Source organism: Scyliorhinus torazame, chromosome 13 (genome assembly GCF_047496885.1).
Source record: "Scyliorhinus torazame isolate Kashiwa2021f chromosome 13, sScyTor2.1, whole genome shotgun sequence".
NCBI lineage: Eukaryota > Metazoa > Chordata > Chondrichthyes > Carcharhiniformes > Scyliorhinidae > Scyliorhinus > Scyliorhinus torazame.
Genome location: NC_092719.1, coordinates 206,790,547 through 206,817,367, shown reverse-complemented (window position 1 = coordinate 206,817,367; position 26,821 = coordinate 206,790,547).

The window sequence follows — 26,821 nt, the reverse complement described above, 5'->3', positions numbered from 1 at the left end:
TACCCGCCTCCTCCTGACTGTCAGCGCACTGTCCCAGTACCGTCTCCTCCTGACGTCAGCGGACTGCCCCAGTGCCGCCTCTTCCTGACAGTCAGTGCACTGTCCCAGTACCGCCTCCTCCTGACTGTCAGTGCACTGTCCCAGTACCGCCTCCTCCTGACTGTCAGTGCACTGTCCCAGTACCGCCTCCTCCTGACTGTCAGTGCGCTGTCCCAGTACCGCCTCCTCCTGACTGTCAGAGCACTGCCCTAGTACCGCCTCCTCCTGACTTTCAGTGCACTGTCCCAGTACTGCCTCCTCCTGACTGTCAGTGCACATTCCCAGTACCGCCTCCTCCTGACTTTCACTGCACTATCCCAGTCCTGCCTCCTCCTGACTGTCAGTGCACTATTCCAGTACCGCCTCCTCTTGACTGTCAGCGCACTCTCCCAGTACTGCCTCCTCCTGACTGTCAGTGCACTGTCCCAGTCCTGCCTCCTCCTGACTTTCAGCGCACTATCCCAGTCCTGCCTCCTCCTGACTGTCAGTGCACTGTCCCAGATCCGCCTCCTCCTGACTGTCAGTGCACTGTCCCAGTACCGCCTCGTCCTGACTGTCAGTGCACATTCCCAGTACCGCCTCCTCCTGACTGTCAGTGCACTATCCCAGTACCGCCTCCTCCTGACTGTCAGTGCACTGTCCCAGTACCGCCTCCTCCTGACTGTCAGTGCGCTGTCCCAGTACCGCCTCCTCCTGACTGTCAACGCACATTCCCAGCACCGCCTCCTCCTGACTGTCAGCGCACATTCCCAGCACCGCCTCCTCCTGACTGTCAGTGCACATTCCCAGTACTGCCTCCTCCTGACTGTCAGCGCACATTCCCAGCACCTCCTCCCCCTGACTGTCAGTGCACATTGCCAGCACCGCCTCCCCCTGACTGTCAGCGCACTAACCCAGTACCGCCTCCTCCTGACTGTCAGTGCACATTCCCAGTACCGCCTCCCCCTGACTGTCAGTGCACTGTCCCAGTACCGCCTCCTCCTGACTGTCAGTGCACTGTCCCAGTACTGCCTCCTCCTGACTGTCAGTGCACTGTCCCAGTACTGCCTCCTCCTGACTGTCAGTGCACTGTCCCAGTCCTGCCTCCTCCTGACTTTCAGCGCACTATCCCAGTCCTGCCTCCTCCTGACTGTCAGTGCACTGTCCCAGCACCGCCTCCTCCTGACTGTCAGGGCACTATCCCAGTACCGCCTCCTCCTTACTGTCAGTGCACTGTCCCAGTACCGCCTCCTCCTGACTGTCAGTGCACTGTCCCAGTACCGCCTCCTCCTGACTGTCAGTGCACTGTCCCAGTACCGCCTCCTCCTGACTGTCAGTGCACTGTCCCAGTACCGCCTCCTCCTGACTGTCAGCGCACTGTCCCAGTACCGTCTCCTCCTGACGTCAGCGGACTGCCCCAGTGCCGCCTCCTCCTGACAGTCAGTGCGCTGTCCCAGTACCGCTTCCTCCTGACTGTCAGTGCACTGTCCCAGTACCGCCTCCTCCTGACTGTCAGTGCACTGTCCCAGTACCGCCTCCTCCTGACTGTCAGTGCGCTGTCCCAGTACCGCCTCTTCCTGACTGTCAGTGCGCTGTCCCAGTACCGCCTCCTCCTGACTGTCAGTGCACTGTCCCAGTACCGCCTCCTCCTAACTGTCAGTGCACTGTCCCAGTACCGCCTCCTCCTGACTTTCAGTGCACTGTCCCAGTACAGCCTCCTCCTGACTGTCAGTGCACATTCCCAGTACCGCCTCCTCCTGACTTTCACTGCACTATCCCAGTCCTGCCTCCTCCTGACTGTCAGTGCACTATTCCATGTACCGCCTCCTCTTGACTGTCAGCGCACTCTCCCAGTACTGCCTCCTCCTGACTGTCAGTGCACTGTCCCAGTCCTGCCTCCTCCTGACTTTCAGCGCACTATCCCAGTCCTGCCTCCTCCTGACAGTCAGTGCACTGTCCCAGATCCGCCTCCTCCTGACTGTCAGTGCACTGTCCCAGTACCGCCTCCTCTTGACTGTCAGTGCACATTCCCAGTACCGCCTCCTCCTGACTGTCAGTGCACTATCCCAGTACCGCCTCCTCCTGACTGTCAGTGCACTGTCCCAGTACCGCCTCCTCCTGACTGTCAGTGCGCTGTCCCAGTACCGCCTCCTCCTGACTGTCAACGCACATTCCCAGCACCGCCTCCTCCTGACTGTCAGCGCACATTCCCAGCACCGCCTCCTCCTGACTGTCAGTGCACATTCCCAGTACTGCCTCCTCCTGACTGTCAGCGCACATTCCCAGCACCGCCTCCCCCTGACTGTCAGTGCACATTGCCAGCACCGCCTCCCCCTGACTGTCAGCGCACTAACCCAGTACCGCCTCCTCCTGACTGTCAGTGCACATTCCCAGTACCGCCTCCCCCTGACTGTCAGTGCACTGTCCCAGTACCGCCTCCTCCTGACTGTCAGTGCACTGTCCCAGTACTGCCTCCTCCTGACTGTCAGTGCACTGTCCCAGTACTGCCTCCTCCTGACTGTCAGTGCACTGTCCCAGTCCTGCCTCCTCCTGACTTTCAGCGCACTATCCCAGTCCTGCCTCCTCCTGACTGTCAGTGCACTGTCCCAGCACCGCCTCCCCCTGACTGTCAGCGCACTAACCCAGTACCGCCTCCTCCTGACTGTCAGTGCACATTCCCAGCACCGCCTCCCCCTGACTGTCAGCACACTAACCCAGTACCGCCTCCTCCTGACTGTCAGTGCACTGTCCCAGTACCCCCTCCTCCTGACTGTCAGTGCACTGTGCCAGTCCAGCCTCCTCCTGACTGTCAGTGCGCTGTCCCAGTATCGCCTCCTCCTGACTGTCAGTGCACTATCCCAGTACCGCCTCCTCCTGACTGTCAGTGCACTATCCCAGTACCGCCTCCTCCTGACTGTCAGCGCACTGTCCCAGTACCGCCTCCTCCTGACTGTCAGTGCACATTCCCAGTACCGCCTTCCCCTGACTGTCAGTGCGCTGTCCCAGTACCGCCTCCTCCTGACTGTCAGTGCACTGTTCCAGTACCGCCTCCTCCTGTCAGTGCACTGTCCCAGTACCGCCTCCTCCTGACTGTCAGTGCACTGTTCCAGTACCGCCTCCTCCTGAATGTCAATGCACTGTCCCAGTACCGCCTCCTCCTGACTGTCAGTGCGCTGACCCAGTACCGCCTCCTCCTGACTGTCAGTGCACTGTCCCAGTACCGCCTCCTCCTGACTGTCAGTGCACTGTCCCAGTACCGCCTCCTCCTGACTGTCAGTGCACTGTCCCAGTACCGCCTCCTCCTGACTGTCAGTGCACTGTCCCAGTATCGCCTCCTCCTGACTGTCAGTGCACTGTCCCAGTACCGCCTCCTCCTGAAATTCAGTGCACTATCCCAGTACTGCCTCCTCCTGACTGTCAGCGCACTGTCCCAGTACCACCTCCTCCTGACTGTCTGCGCACTATCCCAGTACCGCCTCCTCCTGAATGTCAGCGCACTATCCCAGTCCCGCCTCCTCCTGAATGTCAGCGCACTGTCCCAGTACTGCCTCCTCCTGACTGTCAGGGCACTATCCCAGTACCGCCTCCTCCTTACTGTCAGTGCACTGTCCCAGTACCGCCTCCTCCTGACTGTCAGTGCACTGTCCCAGTACCGCCTCCTCCTGACTGTCAGTGCACTGTCCCAGTACCGCCTCCTCCTGACTGTCAGTGCACTGTCCCAGTACCGCCTCCTCCTGACTGTCAGCGCACTGTCCCAGTACCGTCTCCTCCTGACGTCAGCGGACTGCCCCAGTGCCGCCTCTTCCTGACAGTCAGTGCGCTGTCCCAGTACCGCCTCCTCCTGACTGTCAGTGCACTGTCCCAGTACCGCCTCCTCCTGACTGTCAGTGCACTATTCCAGTACCGCCTCCTCTTGACTGTCAGCGCACTCTCCCAGTACTGCCTCCTCCTGACTGTCAGTGCACTGTCCCAGTCCTGCCTCCTCCTGACTTTCAGCGCACTATCCCAGTCCTGCCTCCTCCTGACTGTCAGTGCACTGTCCCAGATCCGCCTCCTCCTGACTGTCAGTGCACATTCCCAGTACCGCCTTCCCCTGACTGTCAGTGCGCTGTCCCAGTACCGCCTCCTCCTGACTGTCAGTGCACTGTTCCAGTACCGCCTCCTCCTAACTGTCAGTGCACTGTCCCAGTACCGCCTCCTCCTGACTGTCAGTGCACTGTTCCAGTACCGCCTCCTCCTGAATGTCAATGCACTGTCCCAGTACCGCCTCCTCCTGACTGTCAGTGCGCTGACCCAGTACCGCCTCCTCCTGACTGTCAGTGCACTGTCCCAGTACCGCCTCCTCCTGACTGTCAGTGCACTGTCCCAGTACCGCCTCCTCCTGACTGTCAGTGCACTGTCCCAGTACCGCCTCCTCCTGACTGTCAGTGCACTGTCCCAGTATCGCCTCCTCCTGACTGTCAGTGCACAGTCCCAGTACCGCCTCCTCCTGAAAGTCAGTGCACTATCCCAGTACTGCCTCCTCCTGACTGTCAGCGCACTGTCCCAGTACCACCTCCTCCTGACTGTCTGCGCACTATCCCAGTACCGCCTCCTCCTGAATGTCAGCGCACTATCCCAGTCCCGCCTCCTCCTGAATGTCAGCGCACTGTCCCAGTACCGCCTCCTCCTGACTGTCAGGGCACTATCCCAGTACCGCCTCCTCCTTACTGTCAGTGCACTGTCCCAGTACCGCCTCCTCCTGACTGTCAGTGCACTGTCCCAGTACCGCCTCCTCCTGACTGTCAGTGCACTGTCCCAGTACCGCCTCCTCCTGACTGTCAGTGCACTGTCCCAGTACCGCCTCCTCCTGACTGTCAGTGCACTGTCCCAGTACCGCCTCCTCCTGACTGTCAGCGCACTGTCCCAGTACCGTCTCCTCCTGACGTCAGCGGACTGCCCCAGTGCCGCCTCTTCCTGACAGTCAGTGCACTGTCCCAGTACCGCCTCCTCCTGACTGTCAGTGCACTGTCCCAGTACCGCCTCCTCCTGACTGTCAGTGCACTGTCCCAGTACCGCCTCCTCCTGACTGTCAGTGCGCTGTCCCAGTACCGCCTCCTCCTGACTGTCAGAGCACTGCCCTAGTACCGCCTCCTCCTGACTTTCAGTGCACTGTCCCAGTACTGCCTCCTCCTGACTGTCAGTGCACATTCCCAGTACCGCCTCCTCCTGACTTTCACTGCACTATCCCAGTCCTGCCTCCTCCTGACTGTCAGTGCACTATTCCAGTACCGCCTCCTCTTGACTGTCAGCGCACTCTCCCAGTACTGCCTCCTCCTGACTGTCAGTGCACTGTCCCAGTCCTGCCTCCTCCTGACTTTCAGCGCACTATCCCAGTCCTGCCTCCTCCTGACTGTCAGTGCACTGTCCCAGATCCGCCTCCTCCTGACTGTCAGTGCACTGTCCCAGTACCGCCTCGTCCTGACTGTCAGTGCACATTCCCAGTACCGCCTCCTCCTGACTGTCAGTGCACTATCCCAGTACCGCCTCCTCCTGACTGTCAGTGCACTGTCCCAGTACCGCCTCCTCCTGACTGTCAGTGAGCTGTCCCAGAACCGCCTCCTCCTGACTGTCAACGCACATTCCCAGCACCGCCTCCTCCTGACTGTCAGCGCACATTCCCAGCACCGCCTCCTCCTGACTGTCAGTGCACATTCCCAGTACTGCCTCCTCCTGACTGTCAGCGCACATTCCCAGCACCTCCTCCCCCTGACTGTCAGTGCACATTGCCAGCACCGCCTCCCCCTGACTGTCAGCGCACTAACCCAGTACCGCCTCCTCCTGACTGTCAGTGCACATTCCCAGTACCGCCTCCCCCTGACTGTCAGTGCACTGTCCCAGTACCGCCTCCTCCTGACTGCCAGTGCACTGTCCCAGTACTGCCTCCTCCTGACTGTCAGTGCACTGTCCCAGTACTGCCTCCTCCTGACTGTCAGTGCACTGTCCCAGTCCTGCCTCCTCCTGACTTTCAGCGCACTATCCCAGTCCTGCCTCCTCCTGACTGTCAGTGCACTGTCCCAGCACCGCCTCCTCCTGACTGTCAGGGCACTATCCCAGTACCGCCTCCTCCTTACTGTCAGTGCACTGTCCCAGTACCGCCTCCTCCTGACTGTCAGTGCACTGTCCCAGTACCGCCTCCTCCTGACTGTCAGTGCACTGTCCCAGTACCGCCTCCTCCTGACTGTCAGTGCACTGTCCCAGTACCGCCTCCTCCTGACTGTCAGCGCACTGTCCCAGTACCGTCTCCTCCTGACGTCAGCGGACTGCCCCAGTGCCGCCTCCTCCTGACAGTCAGTGCGCTGTCCCAGTACCGCTTCCTCCTGACTGTCAGTGCACTGTCCCAGTACCGCCTCCTCCTGACTGTCAGTGCACTGTCCCAGTACCGCCTCCTCCTGACTGTCAGTGCGCTGTCCCAGTACCGCCTCTTCCTGACTGTCAGTGCGCTGTCCCAGTACCGCCTCCTCCTGACTGTCAGTGCACTGTCCCAGTACCCGCCTCCTCCTAACTGTCAGTGCACTGTCCCAGTACCGCCTCCTCCTGACTTTCAGTGCACTGTCCCAGTACAGCCTCCTCCTGACTGTCAGTGCACATTCCCAGTACCGCCTCCTCCTGACTTTCACTGCACTATCCCAGTCCTGCCTCCTCCTGACTGTCAGTGCACTATTCCAGTACCGCCTCCTCTTGACTGTCAGCGCACTCTCCCAGTACTGCCTCCTCCTGACTGTCAGTGCACTGTCCCAGTCCTGCCTCCTCCTGACTTTCAGCGCACTATCCCAGTCCTGCCTCCTCCTGACAGTCAGTGCACTGTCCCAGATCCGCCTCCTCCTGACTGTCAGTGCACTGTCCCAGTACCGCCTCCTCTTGACTGTCAGTGCACATTCCCAGTACCGCCTCCTCCTGACTGTCAGTGCACTATCCCAGTACCGCCTCCTCCTGACTGTCAGTGCACTGTCCCAGTACCGCCTCCTCCTGACTGTCAGTGCACTGTCCCAGTATCGCCTCCTCCTGACTGTCAGTGCACAGTCCCAGTACCGCCTCCTCCTGAAAGTCAGTGCACTATCCCAGTACTGCCTCCTCCTGACTGTCAGCGCACTGTCCCAGTACCACCTCCTCCTGACTGTCTGCGCACTATCCCAGTACCGCCTCCTCCTGAATGTCAGCGCACTATCCCAGTCCCGCCTCCTCCTGAATGTCAGCGCACTGTCCCAGTACCGCCTCCTCCTGACTGTCAGGGCACTATCCCAGTACCGCCTCCTCCTTACTGTCAGTGCACTGTCCCAGTACCGCCTCCTCCTGACTGTCAGTGCACTGTCCCAGTACCGCCTCCTCCTGACTGTCAGTGCACTGTCCCAGTACCGCCTCCTCCTGACTGTCAGTGCACTGTCCCAGTACCGCCTCCTCCTGACTGTCAGTGCACTGTCCCAGTACCGCCTCCTCCTGACTGTCAGCGCACTGTCCCAGTACCGTCTCCTCCTGACGTCAGCGGACTGCCCCAGTGCCGCCTCTTCCTGACAGTCAGTGCACTGTCCCAGTACCGCCTCCTCCTGACTGTCAGTGCACTGTCCCAGTACCGCCTCCTCCTGACTGTCAGTGCACTGTCCCAGTACCGCCTCCTCCTGACTGTCAGTGCGCTGTCCCAGTACCGCCTCCTCCTGACTGTCAGAGCACTGCCCTAGTACCGCCTCCTCCTGACTTTCAGTGCACTGTCCCAGTACTGCCTCCTCCTGACTGTCAGTGCACATTCCCAGTACCGCCTCCTCCTGACTTTCACTGCACTATCCCAGTCCTGCCTCCTCCTGACTGTCAGTGCACTATTCCAGTACCGCCTCCTCTTGACTGTCAGCGCACTCTCCCAGTACTGCCTCCTCCTGACTGTCAGTGCACTGTCCCAGTCCTGCCTCCTCCTGACTTTCAGCGCACTATCCCAGTCCTGCCTCCTCCTGACTGTCAGTGCACTGTCCCAGATCCGCCTCCTCCTGACTGTCAGTGCACTGTCCCAGTACCGCCTCGTCCTGACTGTCAGTGCACATTCCCAGTACCGCCTCCTCCTGACTGTCAGTGCACTATCCCAGTACCGCCTCCTCCTGACTGTCAGTGCACTGTCCCAGTACCGCCTCCTCCTGACTGTCAGTGCGCTGTCCCAGAACCGCCTCCTCCTGACTGTCAACGCACATTCCCAGCACCGCCTCCTCCTGACTGTCAGCGCACATTCCCAGCACCGCCTCCTCCTGACTGTCAGTGCACATTCCCAGTACTGCCTCCTCCTGACTGTCAGCGCACATTCCCAGCACCTCCTCCCCCTGACTGTCAGTGCACATTGCCAGCACCGCCTCCCCCTGACTGTCAGCGCACTAACCCAGTACCGCCTCCTCCTGACTGTCAGTGCACATTCCCAGTACCGCCTCCCCCTGACTGTCAGTGCACTGTCCCAGTACCGCCTCCTCCTGACTGCCAGTGCACTGTCCCAGTACTGCCTCCTCCTGACTGTCAGTGCACTGTCCCAGTACTGCCTCCTCCTGACTGTCAGTGCACTGTCCCAGTCCTGCCTCCTCCTGACTTTCAGCGCACTATCCCAGTCCTGCCTCCTCCTGACTGTCAGTGCACTGTCCCAGCACCGCCTCCTCCTGACTGTCAGGGCACTATCCCAGTACCGCCTCCTCCTTACTGTCAGTGCACTGTCCCAGTACCGCCTCCTCCTGACTGTCAGTGCACTGTCCCAGTACCGCCTCCTCCTGACTGTCAGTGCACTGTCCCAGTACCGCCTCCTCCTGACTGTCAGTGCACTGTCCCAGTACCGCCTCCTCCTGACTGTCAGCGCACTGTCCCAGTACCGTCTCCTCCTGACGTCAGCGGACTGCCCCAGTGCCGCCTCCTCCTGACAGTCAGTGCGCTGTCCCAGTACCGCTTCCTCCTGACTGTCAGTGCACTGTCCCAGTACCGCCTCCTCCTGACTGTCAGTGCACTGTCCCAGTACCGCCTCCTCCTGACTGTCAGTGCGCTGTCCCAGTACCGCCTCTTCCTGACTGTCAGTGCGCTGTCCCAGTACCGCCTCCTCCTGACTGTCAGTGCACTGTCCCAGTACCGCCTCCTCCTAACTGTCAGTGCACTGTCCCAGTACCGCCTCCTCCTGACTTTCAGTGCACTGTCCCAGTACAGCCTCCTCCTGACTGTCAGTGCACATTCCCAGTACCGCCTCCTCCTGACTTTCACTGCACTATCCCAGTCCTGCCTCCTCCTGACTGTCAGTGCACTATTCCAGTACCGCCTCCTCTTGACTGTCAGCGCACTCTCCCAGTACTGCCTCCTCCTGACTGTCAGTGCACTGTCCCAGTCCTGCCTCCTCCTGACTTTCAGCGCACTATCCCAGTCCTGCCTCCTCCTGACAGTCAGTGCACTGTCCCAGATCCGCCTCCTCCTGACTGTCAGTGCACTGTCCCAGTACCGCCTCCTCTTGACTGTCAGTGCACATTCCCAGTACCCGCCTCCTCCTGACTGTCAGTGCACTATCCCAGTACCGCCTCCTCCTGACTGTCAGTGCACTGTCCCAGTACCGCCTCCTCCTGACTGTCAGTGCGCTGTCCCAGTACCGCCTCCTCCTGACTGTCAACGCACATTCCCAGCACCGCCTCCTCCTGACTGTCAGCGCACATTCCCAGCACCGCCTCCTCCTGACTGTCAGTGCACATTCCCAGTACTGCCTCCTCCTGACTGTCAGCGCACATTCCCAGCACCGCCTCCCCCTGACTGTCAGTGCACATTGCCAGCACCGCCTCCCCCTGACTGTCAGCGCACTAACCCAGTACCGCCTCCTCCTGACTGTCAGTGCACATTCCCAGTACCGCCTCCCCCTGACTGTCAGTGCACTGTCCCAGTACCGCCTCCTCCTGACTGTCAGTGCACTGTCCCAGTACTGCCTCCTCCTGACTGTCAGTGCACTGTCCCAGTACTGCCTCCTCCTGACTGTCAGTGCACTGTCCCAGTCCTGCCTCCTCCTGACTTTCAGCGCACTATCCCAGTCCTGCCTCCTCCTGACTGTCAGTGCACTGTCCCAGCACCGCCTCCCCCTGACTGTCAGCGCACTAACCCAGTACCGCCTCCTCCTGACTGTCAGTGCACATTCCCAGCACCGCCTCCCCCTGACTGTCAGCACACTAACCCAGTACCGCCTCCTCCTGACTGTCAGTGCACTGTCCCAGTACCCCCTCCTCCTGACTGTCAGTGCACTGTGCCAGTCCAGCCTCCTCCTGACTGTCAGTGCGCTGTCCCAGTATCGCCTCCTCCTGACTGTCAGTGCACTATCCCAGTACCGCCTCCTCCTGACTGTCAGTGCACTATCCCAGTACCGCCTCCTCCTGACTGTCAGCGCACTGTCCCAGTACCGCCTCCTCCTGACTGTCAGTGCACATTCCCAGTACCGCCTTCCCCTGACTGTCAGTGCGCTGTCCCAGTACCGCCTCCTCCTGACTGTCAGTGCACTGTTCCAGTACCGCCTCCTCCTAACTGTCAGTGCACTGTCCCAGTACCCGCCTCCTCCTGACTGTCAGTGCACTGTTCCAGTACCGCCTCCTCCTGAATGTCAATGCACTGTCCCAGTACCGCCTCCTCCTGACTGTCAGTGCGCTGACCCAGTACCCGCCTCCTCCTGACTGTCAGTGCACTGTCCCAGTACCGCCTCCTCCTGACTGTCAGTGCACTGTCCCAGTACCGCCTCCTCCTGACTGTCAGTGCACTGTCCCAGTACCGCCTCCTCCTGACTGTCAGTGCACTGTCCCAGTATCGCCTCCTCCTGACTGTCAGTGCACTGTCCCAGTACCGCCTCCTCCTGAAAGTCAGTGCACTATCCCAGTACTGCCTCCTCCTGACTGTCAGCGCACTGTCCCAGTACCACCTCCTCCTGACTGTCTGCGCACTATCCCAGTACCGCCTCCTCCTGAATGTCAGCGCACTATCCCAGTCCCGCCTCCTCCTGAATGTCAGCGCACTGTCCCAGTACTGCCTCCTCCTGACTGTCAGGGCACTATCCCAGTACCGCCTCCTCCTTACTGTCAGTGCACTGTCCCAGTACCGCCTCCTCCTGACTGTCAGTGCACTGTCCCAGTACCGCCTCCTCCTGACTGTCAGTGCACTGTCCCAGTACCCGCCTCCTCCTGACTGTCAGTGCACTGTCCCAGTACCCGCCTCCTCCTGACTGTCAGCGCACTGTCCCAGTACCGTCTCCTCCTGACGTCAGCGGACTGCCCCAGTGCCGCCTCTTCCTGACAGTCAGTGCGCTGTCCCAGTACCGCCTCCTCCTGACTGTCAGTGCACTGTCCCAGTACCGCCTCCTCCTGACTGTCAGTGCACTATTCCAGTACCGCCTCCTCTTGACTGTCAGCGCACTCTCCCAGTACTGCCTCCTCCTGACTGTCAGTGCACTGTCCCAGTCCTGCCTCCTCCTGACTTTCAGCGCACTATCCCAGTCCTGCCTCCTCCTGACTGTCAGTGCACTGTCCCAGATCCGCCTCCTCCTGACTGTCAGTGCACTGTCCCAGTACCGCCTCCTCCTGACTGTCAGTGCACATTCCCAGTACCGCCTCCTCCTGACTGTCAGTGCACTATCCCAGTACCGCCTCCTCCTGACTGTCAGTGCACTGTCCCAGTACCGCCTCCTCCTGACTGTCAGTGCGCTGTCCCAGTACCGCCTCCTCCTGACTGTCAACGCACATTCCCAGCACCGCCTCCTCCTGACTGTCAGCGCACATTCCCAGCACCGCCTCCTCCTGACTGTCAGTGCACATTCCCAGTACTGCCTCCTCCTGACTGTCAGCGCACATTTCCCAGCACCTCCTCCCCCTGACTGTCAGTGCACATTGCCAGCACCGCCTCCCCCTGACTGTCAGCGCACTAACCCAGTACCGCCTCTTCCTGACTGTCAGTGCGCTGTCCCAGTACCGCCTCCTCCTGACTGTCAGTGCACTGTCCCAGTACCGCCTCCTCCTAACTGTCAGTGCACTGTCCCAGTACCGCCTCCTCCTGACTTTCAGTGCACTGTCCCAGTACAGCCTCCTCCTGACTGTCAGTGCACATTCCCAGTACCGCCTCCTCCTGACTTTCACTGCACTATCCCAGTCCTGCCTCCTCCTGACTGTCAGTGCACTATTCCAGTACCGCCTCCTCTTGACTGTCAGCGCACTCTCCCAGTACTGCCTCCTCCTGACTGTCAGTGCACTGTCCCAGTCCTGCCTCCTCCTGACTTTCAGCGCACTATCCCAGTCCTGCCTCCTCCTGACAGTCAGTGCACTGTCCCAGATCCGCCTCCTCCTGACTGTCAGTGCACTGTCCCAGTACCGCCTCCTCTTGACTGTCAGTGCACATTCCCAGTACCGCCTCCTCCTGACTGTCAGTGCACTATCCCAGTACCGCCTCCTCCTGACGGTCAGTGCACTGTCCCAGTACCGCCTCCTCCTGACTGTCAGTGCGCTGTCCCAGTACCGCCTCCTCCTGACTGTCAACGCACATTCCCAGCACCGCCTCCTCCTGACTGTCAGCGCACATTCCCAGCACCGCCTCCTCCTGACTGTCAGTGCACATTCCCAGTACTGCCTCCTCCTGACTGTCAGCGCACATTCCCAGCACCGCCTCCCCCTGACTGTCAGTGCACATTGCCAGCACCGCCTCCCCCTGACTGTCAGCGCACTAACCCAGTACCGCCTCCTCCTGACTGTCAGTGCACATTCCCAGTACCCGCCTCCCCCTGACTGTCAGTGCACTGTCCCAGTACCGCCTCCTCCTGACTGTCAGTGCACTGTCCCAGTACTGCCTCCTCCTGACTGTCAGTGCACTGTCCCAGTACTGCCTCCTCCTGACTGTCAGTGCACTGTCCCAGTCCTGCCTCCTCCTGACTTTCAGCGCACTATCCCAGTCCTGCCTCCTCCTGACTGTCAGTGCACTGTCCCAGCACCGCCTCCCCCTGACTGTCAGCGCACTAACCCAGTACCGCCTCCTCCTGACTGTCAGTGCACATTCCCAGCACCGCCTCCCCCTGACTGTCAGCACACTAACCCAGTACCCGCCTCCTCCTGACTGTCAGTGCACTGTCCCAGTACCCCCTCCTCCTGACTGTCAGTGCACTGTGCCAGTCCAGCCTCCTCCTGACTGTCAGTGCGCTGTCCCAGTATCGCCTCCTCCTGACTGTCAGTGCACTATCCCAGTACCGCCTCCTCCTGACTGTCAGTGCACTATCCCAGTACCGCCTCCTCCTGACTGTCAGCGCACTGTCCCAGTACCGCCTCCTCCTGACTGTCAGTGCACATTCCCAGTACCGCCTTCCCCTGACTGTCAGTGCGCTGTCCCAGTACCGCCTCCTCCTGACTGTCAGTGCACTGTTCCAGTACCGCCTCCTCCTAACTGTCAGTGCACTGTCCCAGTACCGCCTCCTCCTGACTGTCAGTGCACTGTTCCAGTACCGCCTCCTCCTGAATGTCAATGCACTGTCCCAGTACCGCCTCCTCCTGACTGTCAGTGCGCTGACCCAGTACCGCCTCCTCCTGACTGTCAGTGCGCTGTCCCAGTACCGCCTCCTCCTGACTGTCAGTGCACTGTTCCAGTACCGCCTCCTCCTAACTGTCAGTGCACTGTCCCAGTACCGCCTCCTCCTGACTGTCAGTGCACTGTTCCAGTACCCGCCTCCTCCTGAATGTCAATGCACTGTCCCAGTACCGCCTCCTCCTGACTGTCAGTGCGCTGACCCAGTACCGCCTCCTCCTGACTGTCAGTGCACTGTCCCAGTACCGCCTCCTCCTGACTGTCAGTGCACTGTCCCAGTACCGCCTCCTCCTGACTGTCAGTGCACTGTCCCAGTACCGCCTCCTCCTGACTGTCAGTGCACTGTCCCAGTATCGCCTCCTCCTGACTGTCAGTGCACTGTCCCAGTACCGCCTCCTCCTGAAAGTCAGTGCACTATCCCAGTACTGCCTCCTCCTGACTGTCAGCGCACTGTCCCAGTACCACCTCCTCCTGACTGTCTGCGCACTATCCCAGTACCCGCCTCCTCCTGAATGTCAGCGCACTATCCCAGTCCCGCCTCCTCCTGAATGTCAGCGCACTGTCCCAGTACTGCCTCCTCCTGACTGTCAGGGCACTATCCCAGTACCGCCTCCTCCTTACTGTCAGTGCACTGTCCCAGTACCGCCTCCTCCTGACTGTCAGTGCACTGTCCCAGTACCGCCTCCTCCTGACTGTCAGTGCACTGTCCCAGTACCGCCTCCTCCTGACTGTCAGTGCACTGTCCCAGTACCGCCTCCTCCTGACTGTCAGCGCACTGTCCCAGTACCGTCTCCTCCTGACGTCAGCGGACTGCCCCAGTGCCGCCTCTTCCTGACAGTCAGTGCGCTGTCCCAGTACCGCCTCCTCCTGACTGTCAGTGCACTGTCCCAGTACCGCCTCCTCCTGACTGTCAGTGCACTATTCCAGTACCGCCTCCTCTTGACTGTCAGCGCACTCTCCCAGTACTACCTCCTCCTGACTGTCAGTGCACTGTCCCAGTCCTGCCTCCTCCTGACTTTCAGCGCACTATCCCAGTCCTGCCTCCTCCTGACTGTCAGTGCACTGTCCCAGATCCGCCTCCTCCTGACTGTCAGTGCACTGTCCCAGTACCGCCTCCTCCTGACTGTCAGTGCACATTCCCAGTACCGCCTCCTCCTGACTGTCAGTGCACTATCCCAGTACCGCCTCCTCCTGACTGTCAGTGCACTGTCCCAGTACCGCCTCCTCCTGACTGTCAGTGCGCTGTCCCAGTACCGCCTCCTCCTGACTGTCAACGCACATTCCCAGCACCGCCTCCTCCTGACTGTCAGCGCACATTCCCAGCACCGCCTCCTCCTGACTGTCAGTGCACATTCCCAGTACTGCCTCCTCCTGACTGTCAGCGCACATTTCCCAGCACCTCCTCCCCCTGACTGTCAGTGCACATTGCCAGCACCGCCTCCCCCTGACTGTCAGCGCACTAACCCAGTACCGCCTCCTCCTGACTGTCAGTGCACATTCCCAGTACCCGCCTCCCCCTGACTGTCAGTGCACTGTCCCAGTACCGCCTCCTCCTGACTGTCAGTGCACTGTCCCAGTACTGCCTCCTCCTGACTGTCAGTGCACTGTCCCAGTACTGCCTCCTCCTGACTGTCAGTGCACTGTCCCAGTCCTGCCTCCTCCTGACTTTCAGCGCACTATCCCAGTCCTGCCTCCTCCTGACTGTCAGTGCACTGTCCCAGCACCGCCTCCTCCTGACTGTCAGGGCACTATCCCAGTACCGCCTCCTTCTTACTGTCAGTGCACTGTCCCAGTACCGCCTCCTCCTGACTGTCAGTGCACTGTCCCAGTACCGCCTCCTCCTGACTGTCAGTGCACTGTCCCAGTACCCGCCTCCTCCTGACTGTCAGTGCACTGTCCCAGTACCGCCTCCTCCTGACTGTCAGCGCACTGTCCCAGTACCGTCTCCTCCTGACGTCAGCGGACTGCCCCAGTGCCGCCTCCTCCTGACAGTCAGTGCGCTGTCCCAGTACCGCTTCCTCCTGACTGTCAGTGCACTGTCCCAGTACCGCCTCCTCCTGACTGTCAGTGCACTGTCCCAGTACCGCCTCCTCCTGACTGTCAGTGCGCTGCCCCAGTACCGCCTCTTCCTGACTGTCAGTGCGCTGTCCCAGTACCGCCTCCTCCTGACTGTCAGTGCACTGTCCCAGTACTGCCTCCTCCTAACTGTCAGTGCACTGTCCCAGTACCGCCTCCTCCTGACTTTCAGTGCACTGTCCCAGTACAGCCTCCTCCTGACTGTCAGTGCACATTCCCAGTACCGCCTCCTCCTGACTTTCACTGCACTATCCCAGTCCTGCCTCCTCCTGACTGTCAGTGCACTATTCCAGTACCCGCCTCCTCTTGACTGTCAGCGCACTCTCCCAGTACTGCCTCCTCCTGACTGTCAGTGCACTGTCCCAGTCCTGCCTCCTCCTGACTTTCAGCGCACTATCCCAGTCCTGCCTCCTCCTGACAGTCAGTGCACTGTCCCAGATCCGCCTCCTCCTGACTGTCAGTGCACTGTCCCAGTACCGCCTCCTCTTGACTGTCAGTGCACATTCCCAGTACCGCCTCCTCCTGACTGTCAGTGCACTATCCCAGTACCGCCTCCTCCTGACTGTCAGTGCACTGTCCCAGTACCGCATCCTCCTGACTGTCAGTGCGCTGTCCCAGTACCGCCTCCTCCTGACTGTCAACGCACATTCCCAGCACCGCCTCCTCCTGACTGTCAGCGCACATTCCCAGCACCGCCTCCTCCTGACTGTCAGTGCACATTCCCAGTACTGCCTCCTCCTGACTGTCAGCGCACATTCCCAGCACCGCCTCCCCCTGACTGTCAGTGCACATTGCCAGCACCGCCTCCCCCTGACTGTCAGCGCACTAACCCAGTACCCGCCTCCTCCTGACTGTCAGTGCACATTCCCAGTACCCGCCTCCCCCTGACTGTCAGTGCACTGTCCCAGTACCGCCTCCTCCTGACTGTCAGTGCACTGTCCCAGTACTGCCTCCTCCTGACTGTCAGTGCACTGTCCCAGTACTGCCTCCTCCTGACTGTCAGTGCACTGTCCCAGTCCTGCCTCCTCCTGACTTTCAGCGCACTATCCCAGTCCTGCCTCCTCCTGACTGTCAGTGCACTGTCCCAGCACCGCCTCCCCCTGACTGTCAGCGCACTAACCCAGTACCGCCTCCTCCTGACTGTCAGTGCACATTCCCAGCACCGCCTCCCCCTGACTGTCAGCACACTAACCCAGTACCGCCTCCTCCTGACTGTCAGTGCACTGTCCCAGTACCCCCTCCTCCTGACTGTCAGTGCACTGTCCCAGTCCAGCCTCCTCCTGACTGTCAGTGCGCTGTCCCAGTACCGCCTCCTCCTGACTGTCAGTGCACTATCCCAGTACCCGCCTCCTCCTGACTGTCAGTGCACCATCCCAGTACCCGCCTCCTCCTGACTGTCAGCGCACTGTCCCAGTACCGCCTCCTCCTGCCTGTCAGTGCACATTCCCAGTACCCGCCTTCCCCTGACTGTCAGTGCGCTGTCCCAGTACCGCCTCCTCCTGACTGTCAGTGCACTGTTCCAGTACCGCCTCCTCCTAACTGTCAGTGCACTGTCCCAGTACCGCCTCCTCCTGACTGTCAGTGCACTGTTCCAGTACCCGCCTCCTCCTGAATGTCAATGCACTGTCCCAGTACCGCCTCCTCCTGACTGTCAGTGCGCTGACCCAGTACCGCCTCCTCCTGACTGTCTGCGCACTATCCCAGTACCGCCTCCTCCTGAATGTCAGCGCACTATCCCAGTCCCGCCTCCTCCTGAATGTCAGCGCACTGTCCCAGTACCGCCTCCTCCTGACTGTCAGGGCACTATCCCAGTACCCGCCTCCTCCTTACTGTCAGTGCACTGTCCCAGTACCGCCTCCTCCTGACTGTCAGTGCACTGTCCCAGTACCGCCTCCTCCTGACTGTCAGTGCACTGTCCCAGTACCCGCCTCCTCCTGTCTGTCAGTGCACTGTCCCAGTACCGCCTCCTCCTGACTGTCAGTGCACCATCCCAGTACCGCCTCCTCCTGACTGTCAGCGCACTGTCCCAGTACCGCCTCCTCCTGCCTGTCAGTGCACATTCCCAGTACCGCCTTCCCCTGACTGTCAGTGCGCTGTCCCAGTACCGCCTCCTCCTGACTGTCAGTGCACTGTTCCAGTACCGCCTCCTCCTAACTGTCAGTGCACTGTCCCAGTACCGCCTCCTCCTGACTGTCAGTGCACTGTTCCAGTACCGCCTCCTCCTGAATGTCAATGCACTGTCCCAGTACCGCCTCCTCCTGACTGTCAGTGCGCTGACCCAGTACCGCCTCCTCCTGACTGTCTGCGCACTATCCCAGTACCGCCTCCTCCTGAATGTCAGCGCACTATCCCAGTCCCGCCTCCTCCTGAATGTCAGCGCACTGTCCCAGTACCGCCTCCTCCTGACTGTCAGGGCACTATCCCAGTACCGCCTCCTCCTTACTGTCAGTGCACTGTCCCAGTACCGCCTCCTCCTGACTGTCAGTGCACTGTCCCAGTACCGCCTCCTCCTGACTGTCAGTGCACTGTCCCAGTACCGCCTCCTCCTGTCTGTCAGTGCACTGTCCCAGTACCGCCTCCTCCTGACTGTCAGCGCACTGTCCCAGTACCGTCTCCTCCTGACGTCAGCGGACTGCCCCAGTGCCGCCTCTTCCTGACAGTCAGTGCACTGTCCCAGTACCGCCTCCTCCTGACTGTCAGTGCACTGTCCCAGTACCGCCTCCTCCTGACTGTCAGTGCACTGTCCCAGTACCGCCTCCTCCTGACTGTCAGTGCGCTGTCCCAGTACCGCCTCCTCCTGACTGTCAGAGCACTGCCCTAGTACCGCCTCCTCCTGACTTTCAGTGCAATGTCCCAGTACTGCCTCCTCCTGACTGTCAGTGCACATTCCCAGTACCGCCTCCTCCTGACTTTCACTGCACTATCCCAGTCCTGCCTCCTCCTGACTGTCAGTGCACTATTCCAGTACCGCCTCCTCTTGACTGTCAGCGCACTCTCCCAGTACTGCCTCCTCCTGACTGTCAGTGCACTGTCCCAGTCCTGCCTCCTCCTGACTTTCAGCGCACTATCCCAGTCCTGCCTCCTCCTGACTGTCAGTGCACTGTCCCAGATCCGCCTCCTCCTGACTGTCAGTGCACTGTCCCAGTACCGCCTCGTCCTGACTGTCAGTGCACATTCCCAGTACCGCCTCCTCCTGACTGTCAGTGCACTATCCCAGTACCCGCCTCCTCCTGACTGTCAGTGCACTGTCCCAGTACCGCCTCCTCCTGACTGTCAGTGCGCTGTCCCAGTACCGCCTCCTCCTGACTGTCAACGCACATTCCCAGCACCGCCTCCTCCTGACTGTCAGCGCACATTCCCAGCACCGCCTCCTCCTGACTGTCAGTGCACATTCCCAGTACTGCCTCCTCCTGACTGTCAGCGCACATTCCCAGCACCTCCTCCCCCTGACTGTCAGTGCACATTGCCAGCACCGCCTCCCCCTGACTGTCAGCGCACTAACCCAGTACCGCCTCCTCCTGACTGTCAGTGCACATTCCCAGTACCCGCCTCCCCCTGACTGTCAGTGCACTGTCCCAGTACCGCCTCCTCCTGACTGTCAGTGCACTGTCCCAGTACTGCCTCCTCCTGACTGTCAGTGCACTGTCCCAGTACTGCCTCCTCCTGACTGTCAGTGCACTGTCCCAGTCCTGCCTCCTCCTGACTTTCAGCGCACTATCCCAGTCCTGCCTCCTCCTGACTGTCAGTGCACTGTCCCAGCACCGCCTCCTCCTGACTGTCAGGGCACTATCCCAGTACCGCCTCCTCCTTACTGTCAGTGCACTGTCCCAGTACCGCCTCCTCCTGACTGTCAGTGCACTGTCCCAGTACCGCCTCCTCCTGACTGTCAGTGCACTGTCCCAGTACCGCCTCCTCCTGACTGTCAGTGCACTGTCCCAGTACCGCCTCCTCCTGACTGTCAGCGCACTGTCCCAGTACCGTCTCCTCCTGACGTCAGCGGACTGCCCCAGTGCCGCCTCCTCCTGACAGTCAGTGCGCTGTCCCAGTACCGCTTCCTCCTGACTGTCAGTGCACTGTCCCAGTACCGCCTCCTCCTGACTGTCAGTGCACTGTCCCAGTACCGCCTCCTCCTGACTGTCAGTGCGCTGTCCCAGTACCGCCTCTTCCTGACTGTCAGTGCGCTGTCCCAGTACCGCCTCCTCCTGACTGTCAGTGCACTGTCCCAGTACCGCCTCCTCCTAACTGTCAGTGCACTGTCCCAGTACCGCCTCCTCCTGACTTTCAGTGCACTGTCCCAGTACAGCCTCCTCCTGACTGTCAGTGCACATTCCCAGTACCCGCCTCCTCCTGACTTTCACTGCACTATCCCAGTCCTGCCTCCTCCTGACTGTCAGTGCACTATTCCAGTACCGCCTCCTCTTGACTGTCAGCGCACTCTCCCAGTACTGCCTCCTCCTGACTGTCAGTGCACTGTCCCAGTCCTGCCTCCTCCTGACTTTCAGCGCACTATCCCAGTCCTGCCTCCTCCTGACAGTCAGTGCACTGTCCCAGATCCGCCTCCTCCTGACTGTCAGTGCACTGTCCCAGTACCGCCTCCTCTTGACTGTCAGTGCACATTCCCAGTACCGCCTCCTCCTGACTGTCAGTGCACTATCCCAGTACCGCCTCCTCCTGACTGTCAGTGCACTGTCCCAGTACCGCCTCCTCCTGACTGTCAGTGCGCTGTCCCAGTACCGCCTCCTCCTGACTGTCAACGCACATTCCCAGCACCGCCTCCTCCTGACTGTCAGCGCACATTCCCAGCACCGCCTCCTCCTGACTGTCAGTGCACATTCCCAGTACTGCCTCCTCCTGACTGTCAGCGCACATTCCCAGCACCGCCTCCCCCTGACTGTCAGTGCACATTGCCAGCACCGCCTCCCCCTGACTGTCAGCGCACTAACCCAGTACCGCCTCCTCCTGACTGTCAGTGCACATTCCCAGTACCGCCTCCCCCTGACTGTCAGTGCACTGTCCCAGTACCGCCTCCTCCTGACTGTCAGTGCACTGTCCCAGTACTGCCTCCTCCTGACTGTCAGTGCACTGTCCCAGTACTGCCTCCTCCTGACTGTCAGTGCACTGTCCCAGTCCTGCCTCCTCCTGACTTTCAGCGCACTATCCCAGTCCTGCCTCCTCCTAACTGTCAGTGCACTGTCCCAGCACCGCCTCCCCCTGACTGTCAGCGCACTAACCCAGTACCCGCCTCCTCCTGACTGTCAGTGCACATTCCCAGCACCGCCTCCCCCTGACTGTCAGCACACTAACCCAGTACCGCCTCCTCCTGACTGTCAGTGCACTGTCCCAGTACCCCCTCCTCCTGACTGTCAGTGCACTGTCCCAGTCCAGCCTCCTCCTGACTGTCAGTGCGCTGTCCCAGTACCGCCTCCTCCTGACTGTCAGTGCACTATCCCAGTACCGCCTCCTCCTGACTGTCAGTGCACTATCCCAGTACCGCCTCCTCCTGACTGTCAGCGCACTGTCCCAGTACCGCCTCCTCCTGACTGTCAGTGCACATTCCCAGTACCGCCTTCCCCTGACTGTCAGTGCGCTGTCCCAGTACCGCCTCCTCCTGACTGTCAGTGCACTGTTCCAGTACCCGCCTCCTCCTAACTGTCAGTGCACTGTCCCAGTACCGCCTCCTCCTGACTGTCAGTGCACTGTTCCAGTACCGCCTCCTCCTGAATGTCAATGCACTGTCCCAGTACCGCCTCCTCCTGACTGTCAGTGCGCTGACCCAGTACCGCCTCCTCCTGACTGTCAGTGCACTGTCCCAGTACCGCCTCCTCCTGACTGTCAGTGCACTGTCCCAGTACCGCCTCCTCCTGACTGTCAGTGCACTGTCCCAGTACCGCCTCCTCCTGACTGTCAGTGCACTGTCCCAGTATCGCCTCCTCCTGACTGTCAGTGCACTGTCCCAGTACCGCCTCCTCCTGAAAGTCAGTGCACTATCCCAGTACTGCCTCCTCCTGACTGTCAGCGCACTGTCCCAGTACCACCTCCTCCTGACTGTCTGCGCACTATCCCAGTACCCGCCTCCTCCTGAATGTCAGCGCACTATCCCAGTCCCGCCTCCTCCTGAATGTCAGCGCACTGTCCCAGTACCGCCTCCTCCTGACTGTCAGGGCACTATCCCAGTACCGCCTCCTCCTTACTGTCAGTGCACTGTCCCAGTACCGCCTCCTCCTGACTGTCAGTGCACTGTCCCAGTACCGCCTCCTCCTGACTGTCAGTGCACTGTCCCAGTACCGCCTCCTCCTGACTGTCAGTGCACTGTCCCAGTACCGCCTCCTCCTGACTGTCAGCGCACTGTCCCAGTACCGTCTCCTCCTGACGTCAGCGGACTGCTCCAGTGCCGCCTCTTCCTGACAGTCAGTGCGCTGTCCCAGTACCGCCTCCTCCTGACTGTCAGTGCACTATCCCAGTACCGCCTCCTCCTGACTGTCAGTGCACTGTCCCAGTACCGCCACCTCCTGACTGTCAGTGCACTGTCCCAGTACTGCCTCCTCCTGACTGTCAGTGCACTGTCCCAGTACTGCCTCCTCCTGACTGTCAGTGCACTGTCCCAGTACCGCCTCCTCCTGACTGTCAGTGCACTGTCCCAGTACCGCCTCCCCCTGACTGTCAGTGCGCTGTCCCAGTACCGCCTCCTCCTGACTGTCAGAGCACTGCCCTAGTACCGCCTCCTCCTGACTTTCAGTGCACTGTCCCAGTACTGCCTCCTCCTGACTGTCAGTGCACTGTCCCAGTACCGCCTCCTCCTGAATGTCGGTGCCCTGTCCCAGTACCGCCTCTTCCTGACTGTCAGTGCGCTGTCCCAGTACCGCCTCCTCCTGACTGTCAGTGCACTGTCCCAGTACCGCCTCCTCCTGACTGTCAGTGCACTGTCCCAGTACCGCCTCCTCCTGACTGTCAGTGCACTGTCCCAGTACAGCCTCCTCCTGACTGTCAGTGCACATTCCCAGTACCGCCTCCTCCTGACTTTCACTGCACTATCCCAGTCCTGCCTCCTCCTGACTGTCAGTGCACTATTCCAGTACCGCCTCCTCTTGACTGTCAGCGCACTGTCCCAGTACTGCCTCCTCCTGACTGTCAGTGCACTGTCCCAGTCCTGCCTCCTCCTGACTTTCAGTGCACTGTGCCAGATCCGCCTCCTCCTGACTGTCAGTGCACTGTCCCAGTACCGCCTCCTCCTCACTGTCAGTGCACATTCCCAGTACCGCCTCCTCCTGACTGTCAGTGCGCTGTCCCAGTACCGCCTCCTCCTGACTGTCAGTGCACTATCCCAGTACCGCCTCCTCCTGAATGTCAGTGCACTATCACAGTCCTGCCTCCTCCTGACTGTCAGTGCACTGTCCCAGATCCGCCTCCTCCTGACTGTCAGTGCACTGTCCCAGTACCGCCTCCTCCTGACTGTCAGTGCACATTCCCAGTACCGCCTCCTCCTGACTGTCAGTGCACTATCCCAGTACCGCCTCCTCCTGACTGTCAGTGCACTATCCCAGTACCGCCTCCCCCTGACTGTCAGTGCACTGTCCCAGTACCGCCTCCTCCTGACTGTCAGTGCGCTGTCCCAGTACCGCCTCCTCCTGACTGTCAACGCACATTCCCAGCACCGCCTCCTCCTGACTGTCAGCGCACATTCCCAGCACCGCCTCCTCCTGACTGTCAGTGCACATTCCCAGTACTGCCTCCTCCTGACTGTCAGCGCACATTCCCAGCACCGCCTCCCCCTGACTGTCAGCGCACTAACCCAGTACCGCCTCCTCCTGACTGTCAGTGCACATTCCCAGTACCGCCTCCCCCTGACTCTCAGTGCGCTGTCCCAGTACCGCCTCCTCCTGACTGCCAGTGCACTGTCCCAGTACCGCCTCCTCCTGACTGTCAACGCAGTATCCCAGTACCGCCTCCTCCTGACTGTCAGTGCACTATCCCAGTCCTGCCTCCTCCTGACTGTCAGTGCACTGTTCCAGTACCGCCTCCTCCTGACTGTCAGTGCACTGTCCCAGTACCGCCTCCTCCTGACTGTCAGTGCACATTCCCAGTACCGCCTCCCCCTGACTGTCAGTGCACTGTCCCAGTACCGCCTCCTCCTGACTGTCAGTGCACTGTCCCAGTACTGCCTCCTCCTGACTGTCAGTGCACTGTCCCAGTACTGCCTCCTCCTGACTGTCAGTGCACTGTCCCAGTCCTGCCTCCTCCTGACTTTCAGCGCACTATCCCAGTCCTGCCTCCTCCTGACTGTCAGTGCACTGTCCCAGCACCGCCTCCCCCTGACTGTCAGCGCACTAACCCAGTACCGCCTCCTCCTGACTGTCAGTGCACATTCCCAGCACCGCCTCCCCCTGACTGTCAGCACACTAACCCAGTACCGCCTCCTCCTGACTGTCAGTGCACTGTCCCAGTACCCCCTCCTCCTGACTGTCAGTGCACTGTCCCAGTCCAGCCTCCTCCTGACTGTCAGTGCGCTGTCCCAGTACCGCCTCCTCCTGACTGTCAGTGCACTATCCCAGTACCGCCTCCTCCTGACTGTCAGTGCACCATCCCAGTACCGCCTCCTCCTGACTGTCAGCGCACTGTCCCAGTACCGCCTCCTCCTGACTGTCAGTGCACATTCCCAGTACCGCCTTCCCCTGACTGTCAGTGCGCTGTCCCAGTACCGCCTCCTCCTGACTGTCAGTGCACTGTTCCAGTACCGCCTCCTCCTAACTGTCAGTGCACTGTCCCAGTACCGCCTCCTCCTGACTGTCAGTGCACTGTTCCAGTACCGCCTCCTCCTGAATGTCAATGCACTGTCCCAGTACCGCCTCCTCCTGACTGTCAGTGCGCTGACCCAGTACCGCCTCCTCCTGACTGTCTGCGCACTATCCCAGTACCGCCTCCTCCTGAATGTCAGCGCACTATCCCAGTCCCGCCTCCTCCTGAATGTCAGCGCACTGTCCCAGTACCGCCTCCTCCTGACTGTCAGGGCACTATCCCAGTACCGCCTCCTCCTTACTGTCAGTGCACTGTCCCAGTACCGCCTCCTCCTGACTGTCAGTGCACTGTCCCAGTACCGCCTCCTCCTGACTGTCAGTGCACTGTCCCAGTACCGCCTCCTCCTGTCTGTCAGTGCACTGTCCCAGTACCGCCTCCTCCTGACTGTCAGCGCACTGTCCCAGTACCGTCTCCTCCTGACGTCAGCGGACTGCCCCAGTGCCGCCTCTTCCTGACAGTCAGTGCACTGTCCCAGTACCGCCTCCTCCTGACTGTCAGTGCACTGTCCCAGTACCGCCTCCTCCTGACTGTCAGTGCACTGTCCCAGTACCGCCTCCTCCTGACTGTCAGTGCGCTGTCCCAGTACCGCCTCCTCCTGACTGTCAGAGCACTGCCCTAGTACCGCCTCCTCCTGACTTTCAGTGCAATGTCCCAGTACTGCCTCCTCCTGACTGTCAGTGCACATTCCCAGTACCGCCTCCTCCTGACTTTCACTGCACTATCCCAGTCCTGCCTCCTCCTGACTGTCAGTGCACTATTCCAGTACCGCCTCCTCTTGACTGTCAGCGCACTCTCCCAGTACTGCCTCCTCCTGACTGTCAGTGCACTGTCCCAGTCCTGCCTCCTCCTGACTTTCAGCGCACTATCCCAGTCCTGCCTCCTCCTGACTGTCAGTGCACTGTCCCAGATCCGCCTCCTCCTGACTGTCAGTGCACTGTCCCAGTACCGCCTCGTCCTGACTGTCAGTGCACATTCCCAGTACCGCCTCCTCCTGACTGTCAGTGCACTATCCCAGTACCGCCTCCTCCTGACTGTCAGTGCACTGTCCCAGTACCGCCTCCTCCTGACTGTCAGTGCGCTGTCCCAGTACCGCCTCCTCCTGACTGTCAACGCACATTCCCAGCACCGCCTCCTCCTGACTGTCAGCGCACATTCCCAGCACCGCCTCCTCCTGACTGTCAGTGCACATTCCCAGTACTGCCTCCTCCTGACTGTCAGCGCACATTCCCAGCACCTCCTCCCCCTGACTGTCAGTGCACATTGCCAGCACCGCCTCCCCCTGACTGTCAGCGCACTAACCCAGTACCGCCTCCTCCTGACTGTCAGTGCACATTCCCAGTACCGCCTCCCCCTGACTGTCAGTGCACTGTCCCAGTACCGCCTCCTCCTGACTGTCAGTGCACTGTCCCAGTACTGCCTCCTCCTGACTGTCAGTGCACTGTCCCAGTACTGCCTCCTCCTGACTGTCAGTGCACTGTCCCAGTCCTGCCTCCTCCTGACTTTCAGCGCACTATCCCAGTCCTGCCTCCTCCTGACTGTCAGTGCACTGTCCCAGCACCGCCTCCTCCTGACTGTCAGGGCACTATCCCAGTACCGCCTCCTCCTTACTGTCAGTGCACTGTCCCAGTACCGCCTCCTCCTGACTGTCAGTGCACTGTCCCAGTACCGCCTCCTCCTGACTGTCAGTGCACTGTCCCAGTACCGCCTCCTCCTGACTGTCAGTGCACTGTCCCAGTACCGCCTCCTCCTGACTGTCAGCGCACTGTCCCAGTACCGTCTCCTCCTGACGTCAGCGGACTGCCCCAGTGCCGCCTCCTCCTGACAGTCAGTGCGCTGTCCCAGTACCGCTTCCTCCTGACTGTCAGTGCACTGTCCCAGTACCGCCTCCTCCTGACTGTCAGTGCACTGTCCCAGTACCGCCTCCTCCTGACTGTCAGTGCGCTGTCCCAGTACCGCCTCTTCCTGACTGTCAGTGCGCTGTCCCAGTACCCGCCTCCTCCTGACTGTCAGTGCACTGTCCCAGTACCGCCTCCTCCTAACTGTCAGTGCACTGTCCCAGTACCGCCTCCTCCTGACTTTCAGTGCACTGTCCCAGTACAGCCTCCTCCTGACTGTCAGTGCACATTCCCAGTACCGCCTCCTCCTGACTTTCACTGCACTATCCCAGTCCTGCCTCCTCCTGACTGTCAGTGCACTATTCCAGTACCGCCTCCTCTTGACTGTCAGCGCACTCTCCCAGTACTGCCTCCTCCTGACTGTCAGTGCACTGTCCCAGTCCTGCCTCCTCCTGACTTTCAGCGCACTATCCCAGTCCTGCCTCCTCCTGACAGTCAGTGCACTGTCCCAGATCCGCCTCCTCCTGACTGTCAGT